The sequence below is a fragment of the Centropristis striata genome, chromosome 18, assembly GCF_030273125.1.
Source record: "Centropristis striata isolate RG_2023a ecotype Rhode Island chromosome 18, C.striata_1.0, whole genome shotgun sequence".
NCBI classification, from domain to species: Eukaryota; Metazoa; Chordata; class Actinopteri; order Perciformes; family Serranidae; genus Centropristis; species Centropristis striata.
In genome coordinates this window covers 9,201,357-9,210,715 of record NC_081534.1, presented here as the reverse complement: position 1 = coordinate 9,210,715, position 9,359 = coordinate 9,201,357, and the positions used below count along the sequence as shown (strand labels likewise).

Sequence of the window (9,359 nt, the reverse complement as noted above, 5' to 3'; positions counted from 1 at the left end):
CAAAAGGAGGGGTTTTATGAAAAACCCGCTTGTTCTTTTTTGCGTGCTCCTCAATCAGAAAATGTGTGAGCCCTGACTAGTGTTGGGGAGCCTCAGTATGTTCATGTTGTGCTAAAGGGAAGTCCTCTCCTGTCTCTCTTCACTGATATAGAAGTGCCTGCATCCGTGCTCCATTATTTCTCATAGAGCCCCATTCTAGGCCTCAGACTGGTTCTAGTTTGATGTGCATAGCCGCATATGTCACATGACTTCTCTGTGACCCGCCCACATCCCATGAGCTGTATGTCATTGTTGCAAGTCTCACAGTTAAAATAAAGCAAATGCTACAGTCGTTCATCTGGCGTTTCATTGCTTCTTGTCAAACTCAGGAGACTGAAAGTGTCTCTATGATCTATAATAGGGGTAGGCAACCTGCGGCTCCAGAGCAACTTGTGGCTCCCTGTGACTGACAAAAAATTATACAAAATGAAACTGTTATTCACTCTGCAGGTCACTAAAAGCTAAGTGTAATAATATAACTCTAAAAATAAATTCAATTAATGAATAAAATATAATTTAGAATTTTATTGCAATACATACCTTAATAACATCTCAAGAGTTAGTCTACTTACAAAATACTCAATAATCCACCTATTCGGAATGAAATAGGATAAAGTACAGTAAAAAGGGATAAAATAAGCAAGTAAAATTGGATTTGGATCAGCACCACGAGTGAGACCTGTTGCAGGGAAACTAAAGGGCCCATACACATTAATGCATTTTATACCAGATCTGTAGTTGAGCAGTGTACGGAACACACACTGGCCCAGATAGAGACAAAGAGGGACATCCATCCTTCCTTCAGGTTTAATTAAGTGAGTACAAACTTTATTCAATAATATAATTTTTAATAATTTTTTTAAAAAAGGGCAAAATTCACTCAGCAATGTTTCTAAAAGGTAAGTCTATTAATATAACTCAAAAAATAAATTCAATTAATCAATAAAATTAGAATTTTTTGGGGGTGCAATACAGACCTTGACCAGCAGAGGGCAAACCTCACCTATAGCAACATCACTACTTAAGGCATACAATCTCTCAACTCAATAATAAAATAATAATACAATAATAAAATAGTTACATAATAAAATAAAAAAAGAATAAAATAACAGAATAATATTAAATAAAAATGAAATAAAATAACATCAAAGAAAAAATAAAAAAATAAATAATAGAATAAAAATTAAATAATAGAATGAAATAACAATAAAAAAACAATAAAATAATATAAAGGAAATACAAAATCAAATACTATGAATAATACAAATGTTAAATAGATTAAATATAATGAATTATAAAATGAAGAAAAATAAATAAATAAATAAATATAATACAACAAAATCACCTAATTGGCTTGGGACACACACCAAGGTTTGATCAACCTTGGCTGGGCATCTCCTCAGGTGAGGGTGTCTAGTGATAAATGGCCGAAAAACCCTGTGATCCTGGGGTCCACTACTGAGGATGTGTCTTACAATTTGGACTTAGTCCACATAGAAACTTTATGAAAAACCAGATGAGATCTCATCCCAATACAGGAAAAATAAAGGAATAAACAAAACAGAATATCTCTCAAACAGGTGAAATACCAAAACAATACCACAGCATCCAATACAAGAAAATAACATCCAATATAAGGAAAATGATGGAAAACAGAAAAACAACAAAAGAAATCAACCAAAATACCACATGAACAGGTGAAATACTAAAACAATAATACTACATTCAAGAAGAATACAAGAAAATAACATCCAATATCAGGAAAATGATGGAAAACAGAAAAAAACAAAGGAGGAAACCAACCAAAATATCCCATAAACAGGGGAAATAATAAAACAATATGACTACATCAAAGGCAATGAAATAACATCCAATATAAGAAAAGGTATGGTAAACAGAAAAAAACAAAGGTGGAAACCAACCAAAATATCCCATAAGCAGGGGAAATACTAAAACAATAATACTGCAATCCAAGAAGAATACAAGGGAATAACATCCAATATAAGGTAAGTTATGGAAAACAGAAAAAAACAAAAGGAGAAACCAACCAAAAGAAAGGACAAAAATAAATAAAGGATAACAAATGAAGAAAAATACTCAAAACAGAATATATGTCCGAATGTGACTCCATACAAAAAAAGTCTCTACATCTTCATACAAAGGAAGTTTTCAGATCCTAATACAACAAAAAGGTGATGTACAAACTGGAGTATACCTCCACCAAGTCGAAAAGACAAAAATAAATAAAGGATAACAAATGAAGAAAAATACTCAAAACAGAATACACGTCGACATGTGACCTCAATGAAAAAAGAAAGAAGAAAAGATTCCACAGCCCAATACATGTAATGAACAAAACAAGTGCTTCTTATTATTATATAATTCCTCATTATATATAATTTATTCCTATATGTTATTATATATTATACATTAATTATTATATCATGTATTATTTATTATATATTATTATATATAAATTATTCTATATTTATTATATATTATTATAATCTAAGCGATCTGTTTCCAAAGCAGACATCAGCAAGCAGAACGATAAATAGACAAAAATAGGCTAATTCTAATTGTAGTTTAGAGAGGGTAGTGAGTGAGGAGAGCTGCGGATGACATGCGACGGCCAGTGTACTGCCTTTGACTCTCCTTAACTGCTCAGTCGTCGGACGAAGCAGGGAGGATCATTGAGATAACACATAAAACCTAACCCTAACCTCATCCTAATCCAATCCTAACCCTAATCGTAAACCTCATCCTAACCCTAATCCTAAACCTAATCCTAACGCTAATCCTAAACCTAATCTTAACCCTTACCATAAACCTAACCCTAGTCTGTTTTAACCCTAACTCTGATGTTCTACCCTCACTTCTTACCCTGAAACCTATCCCCCACCCAAAACCTAAGTCTAATTTCATTGGGTTTGTAAGGGTTAAAATTATTTACAAGGGTAATTCATTATTAAAAGTTGATTTACTAAAAGTTCATAATTTTTGTTTAAAAAGGGTTAAATATGGTTAAAAATTGATGGGATTATAATCATAGTATTTGGCATTGGAAGGGTTAAAAGTGTTTGGTTTAATTAATAAATACTATACATATAAATAAGTACATTAAAAATAACTCATTTAGTGGTTTAGGGGTTAAAATTTTTTATAAATACAGGTTAAAATTCATGGGATATAGGTGATTTTGGCATTTAGGGGGTTAAATAAGTCAAAAACAGTTAAAAACACATTTTAGCATTTACCGCGAGGACGGTATAGTCAAGAAACAGATAAATATTAGTCAAAACCATAAATTAGCATTTAACGTGTTAACCGCGAGGACCAAAATATTTATATATATATTTTTTTTTTTACTAAAACCAAAATGAGATAGTTTAAAACTGTTTAAATTAAGTTAAAGCCATTACCGCATGTACGGTTTACATTGCCAGAGCTGATAAATAGGAGTGAGCACTGGAGAGAGCTAGTTCTGAGCCTGGCCACCGAAGAGACAACAGCTCTGCCAGCCAGACCATTTGACAGCTAGCTTGCTGCTCATAGTTATCAGTGTTCCTGACCTGAAGAAGACCCGGACAGGGTCGAAACGTTGTTTTTGTTTAATTTCATTTGGCACACCTTCCTTTGTTGATTAGTTTTATATTTTATTTCATTTTATTTTTCTAAAAACATATAAATACACAAAAAAATCAATTAGGATCTACTAGCAGTGTTATTGTCATTTTTGGGATTGTACAACTAATAATTACTATTTTTTAATGTAGAAAATATCATTCAAGACTTTGAAAGATTTCGCCTGGGACCACGGACAGGAAGGAAGGACAGGGATAATGCAAAGCAGTCAGCCAACCACGCTCGTCGCTTTTGCCTTTACATGGCTTCTGGCCTACCTTCCAGATCCATTTCGGGTGACATCAGGTTTTTGAACCAGATGGACAAGTTGCGCATTTAAGTATTCTTTCTGTCATATGCAGTGGAATATTTATTTTGGATTTAGAAGGATACATCAGAGTAATCCAGTTGCAGTATAAAATGTGGAATCTTGAATTAAAAGCATGATTGAATGACTTGTAACTGCACACTTTTTTCCATAGCTGGCCGACATACCTGGCCCAAAAGGGTTATACAGTCACAACAGTGAAGAACATGATGATTAACGTCATCGCGTTTTTCAACCACACGGAGAACTCATTCCAGGGTGCCAGTAAATTAACACCTAAAGACCTGACCAGAATTCAGTACGAGTTGAAGAGGGCCCTGGCTGAAATTCAGCGTAAAGGGTTAGGATACAGGATAAAAAATCATAGACCAAAAAGAGTTGTTTTTTTAAAAAACCACATGATGGACGGTTGGACGGTGGTGCGTTACGGCAGGAGAGGCCGGCACAACCGTCAACCCTTTTGGGATCAGGGGGATGGAAGGTCCTGGGGGATGGACCGTGCACGTGCCCCCTCTTATCGGAGGGGGACCCAACGCAGATCCCCTAACCCTAACCCAACCCCTAACCTAATCCTATAACCTAACCCTAACCCTAATTCTTGAGGGGCCCTCGAGGGACGCATTTATCCCTATAACCTAACCCTAACCCTAACTCTAATATAACCCTAACCGAGAACCTTAACTGAATCCTTTAGATATGCCTATCTTACGGGGATGTTAATAAATAATTATAAAATTTCAAAACGATCCCAATCCAATTATGCAACAATTTTCTTACAAAAAAAGACCCACAAAAATTACTATAAGCAAATTGATTTAAAAAGTAATAAAAATCCAAAAAATACTAAGGGGAAGTATAGGGGTTGAAGAATTCGAATAACGGGCACCGGCCAGTGCCTTGCCTTTGTCCACTTTATTGCAGAGGATTTTACCCCAATTTTTGGAGACCTGTCTGAAGAGCACACTGATGAAGAACCGAGGCAGCAGCAAGAGGAGTCCCAGAAGGATGACAATGACCTTAACCTTTCTGTAAGCAATCTCAGCTCCTACTATTAGTGGTAAAGGCTAAGTAGTACAGATATGTTTTCATCAGTGTAACAATGTTCTTTTGGACCAGAAGATCAGAAGTCTAGTTTCGCTATAGGAGAAGGGGGTATTAGCAATTTTGCATTGAGTGTAAGAGTAAATGATTCACACAAACAACCAGGTAAGGTTTTTATGTAATATTCTTTTGTATTGAATAAGAAATTATTTTTAAAGGTAGGAAAATATTAAATGAAATAAAAATGGATGAGTATCAATAAACACTTCAGGTGTCAACAACATTTCACAAAAATTGAATCCCCAAAATCACAAAGTTAATGACAAAGTTACAGTTCTGTTTTTGTTTTGTTTGGATGGCTCGCCACCTCAACTGAGTCCCCTTCCACCTTACAGTAAGAAGAATCTCAGTAGAAGAAATTTCCACACAGGTCTTGGAACCAGGAACGATGTCACGAAAAGAAAAAGACCCGGCCTATAAGGGCCAAAAAGAGGGTTACTATAATATTCTTATAACAAAATATACTTCTGTATATAAACATTTGTATATAAACAAACATAAACATTCCTGTATATTACAATATTACTTCTCATTTATCATTATATCCATTTTACTGTTCATCAATTAACTAAATGCATTTTTCAACACTAACATGAAACAAAATGACTGAGCCATCACTTTTCTGCTCATTTACCCTTTTCTTTACCGCCACTCACTCACTCACAGAAACACATGGCGAGCGAGGGAAATGCAATTTACCACTTTAACATTTAAACAAAACTAATTAAACATTTTCTTTAAACAAAACATACGTGAAATTAATGCTTCTTCATCCCACATTACTACTAGCATATATGCACATCTCCTGGTTCATCTGTGAGATCAATGAAATTTACTCACCAGAGGTTCAATTATGACACACACACAATCTCCAGCAAAACACAGGTTCACAGGGCAATACAGCTTCACAGGACTCTCATCAATCCAGGCTACACTTGATAAGAAACAGGGACAGAGGAGTTCAGCACTGTATATTTTTACAAAATGAATTTAGCGAAGCTAATGTGGCTAGCGCCGCTAAGCTAGCGCCAGGGCTGCTAATTAACATTACTCACGCTCTCTCGTCTTCTCGATAAAAAGGGTGAATCTCGCTCTCCACGGCAAAGAAAAATATTAACAAAGAAGTCTGAATATCTTGCTCTCTTGGTCAAAAACATTAACACATGCAGGAAAAAAGTATCATGTAGCCGCCTTCCCGTCGGTCCGGCAGAGAGAAAAAGGAAAAACCAAAACACCGCAGCACGTAGGCCCTGACAGCGCCTGATTGGTTACACTACATCACGTGAACTCCTCATGTCACTGGATCTTGTACACGTTCAGAAAGGCATATTCACCACACTTGAAATGAAATAAAAATACTCTTTCAAACAGATTGAAATAAACATTATATTATAAATAAATAATATTATTTATTTATTTATTGACATATTTAAGATTTTAATCCTAAATCCTATTTATTCCTTCTGCCACATAAAAATATGAATCTATTTATTTATTTATTTTACCAATAGACTGATGAACTGGTTTAATGCCTAGTAACCTGGGTTACATTTCCACTGGCATCGATTCCACCCCTATACCTCTTGGTCAATACACATCCTCCTCCAGTGACCTTCATCAAGCTCCCAGTCAGCCACTTACTTCCACCCCTGTTCCTATGTCTTCAAGCTCTTCATTCAGCAACATTTCTATGACTCAGATTCCCCAAGCCCATTCCACCCCTTTGCGTGGGTCTATGGGTTAAGTGGCATGTGAGAGTGGGAGTTCTCCATTCAACCTACCAGGGCACTTGAGTGGCCAGACTGAACACACTCGACTGGTTCACTGTCAAAAACATGTGCATGCAACTGTAAGCATGCATTGTCTAGGCTGCAGCACGTGGAAGAAAAGCTGAATACTTTGCTCAAGATGCAGTCACAGGCAACCACCCCCAAAAGTGCACCACCTAAAGCACCTCGATCGGCTCAAAAGTGGAAACATGTAGCCATGGTGAATATGGACTCATTTTATATGGTATTTTTTAATTTCTTTTTCAATTTCATTCACATTCATACTGTTATAATTATTAGCAGTGTTATTGTTGTCATTTGTGGGATTAGTCACTCACCGGCAGAAGGTGGTGCGCCGTAAGACAGATAAATGTTGTCATTGTCTTTCAGTTTGGTAATGTGTAATTAATAAATTAAATCAATCAATCTTTATTTGTATAGCGCCAAATAACAACAAATTATATTATATATACACTGTTTGGCGGTACGGGGGAAAATAGAGTTAGTACCCCCACCAGAAGCTGCCTTCATCAACTCTTGATAACATTTCCATGTTTCCCACATTCTGTGTTGTAAACCATAAACTGTTTTCTTGTTTGTGAAAACGGGCTATACAAATGAAATTGCCTTGCCTTGCCTAGTACAAAGGATCCAAGGATCCAATTGGGTCCCACCACCTCCACACTATTACATATGTCAGCATCAGCTAAGTGGCGCCCTTCTGGAGCAAACTCCACCAGAAACATCTCAAAGCCGTCCATTACATGAGTGCAATATTGCCCACACTATCTATGTGAAAAGTGCCTTTGTTGTGATTTAGCGCTATACAAATAAAGATTGATTGATTGATTGATTGAATGTGCAATTGAAAAATTTGAGTAATAATAATTCCAAAATCTAATTTATTGAATTGAATAGATGAGAACTGGGAATATGGGATGATTCCCAAGTTTAAAATTACCACATAAAATACTTCCAACCCATCCATTTTCTTATCCGCTGGTTCCGCGGTTGGGTCGCGGGGGCAGCAGCCTAAGCAGGGAAGCCCTTTCCCTGGCCACTTGGTCCAGCTCTTCCGGGGGGACCCCGAGGTGTTCCCAGGCCAGCCGAGAGATATAGTCTCTCCAGCGTGTCCTGGGTCTACCCCGCGGTCTCCTCCAAGTGGGACGTGACCTGAACACCTCGCCCGCGAAGCGTCCAGGGGGCATCCGGATCAGATGCCCAAGCCACCTCATCTGACTCCTCTCAATGCGGAGGAGCAGCGGGTCTACACCGAGCTCCTCCCAGATGACCGAGCTTCTCACCCTATCTCTAAGGGAGAGCCCGGCCACCCTGCACATAAAATACTTAACTTCCTAATTTCAATTTATTGAATAATACATATATGTAAATGAAAAGTTTAGTTCCAGCTTAGATTCAACCTTCGGAATGAGGACTGACAATTCCACCCTGGCAGTTCCACCCAGGGAATTTTCAATGTTAACAGTGATGAAAACGCACAAGGTACGTTACACCAAGAAAGGGTAGTTAAAACATGAGATTGACAATGATGCCATGCACTTACCAGCATCAAGGGGCGGAGGATGACATGAATGGCCAGGTGGGCGGACCTTTGAGCCAGAGTGAGAGTTTTGGGGAGGAACACATTTTGTCATCTAAAGACATTTGGCTGTAGAACCCCATAAATTAGTGGTACTTGACACAATGTTTTCAGAGATGATCAGCTTACGGCAGCCCAGGAATCCAAATTCATGATGGCTGCTAGGGGAAGGATTCCTGAACTGTTTGGTAAGTAGCTATTCACATTATATTTCCTCTTCTTTGGTAGCTTCTACGTTGCAGAGGTGTTCTTTTTGTATGGCATGTTTGCTTACTGCACATCTTCCAGCTTCCACCTTGTCAGCTGTAGGGTTGTTAGCTGAAATCTCCATTTAGCCCCTACCCAGTACATCTCCCAGTGATGGGGCAGGAGACAGTTGGGGATGTTTCGCCACCTCCCCCTGCAGCTTATCTATCTCAGACATCCCAATCTGCAAAAAGTCATTTCAGGGAGGTCTGGTCCATTCTGCGTGTGTGTGTGTGGAGGGTGCACTGGGTGTTGGTCCGTGGGGTTGGGGGTAGTCTGGATGTCTGCTATATAAGGTTACACCCCATGTGTCATCCCTCTGTTGCCACAACCAGTACCTTGCTTTTTCAGCCTCCTCTACCAGCTCTTTCATGGCCCTCTGACAACCCTACATCCTGACCAGATATGCTGGAGGCCTGTATTGATGTTGCTACCCAATGGACACTGGTCCATTATACATTCATAACTACCTGTTTGTGTTTGTCTGTTTGTACTGTTCTTAATGTTTTGTAGAATCCATAGCCTGCAGTGGAAATGAGCATAATGTACATGGCATGCTCATGGGTTACATTATGGGCTACCTAGCCATCCTCACCGGACACAGGGCTGTGGTGTTCACTAATATGACCAAGCAGAATGTCATCAATTCTCA

The 9,359-nt window shown here is 37.9% G+C and overlaps 1 long non-coding RNA gene across 2 annotated transcripts; it reads right to left on the bottom strand.

Annotated features, from left to right (window-relative positions):
* Positions 1-4,637: 4,637 nt before the first annotated feature.
* On the bottom strand, positions 4,638-6,383 carry LOC131991404 (uncharacterized). Of its 2 annotated transcripts, none has more exons than XR_009396143.1 (3): positions 6,148-6,383; positions 5,933-6,026; positions 4,638-5,506 (listed from the first exon to the last, which is right to left on the bottom strand). It is a non-coding gene; the product is annotated as an uncharacterized LOC131991404 (long non-coding RNA). The 2 variants fall into 2 exon arrangements; XR_009396142.1 differs by having other exon boundaries at positions 5,933-6,021.
* Between the last annotated feature and the right edge of the window lie 2,976 nt (positions 6,384-9,359).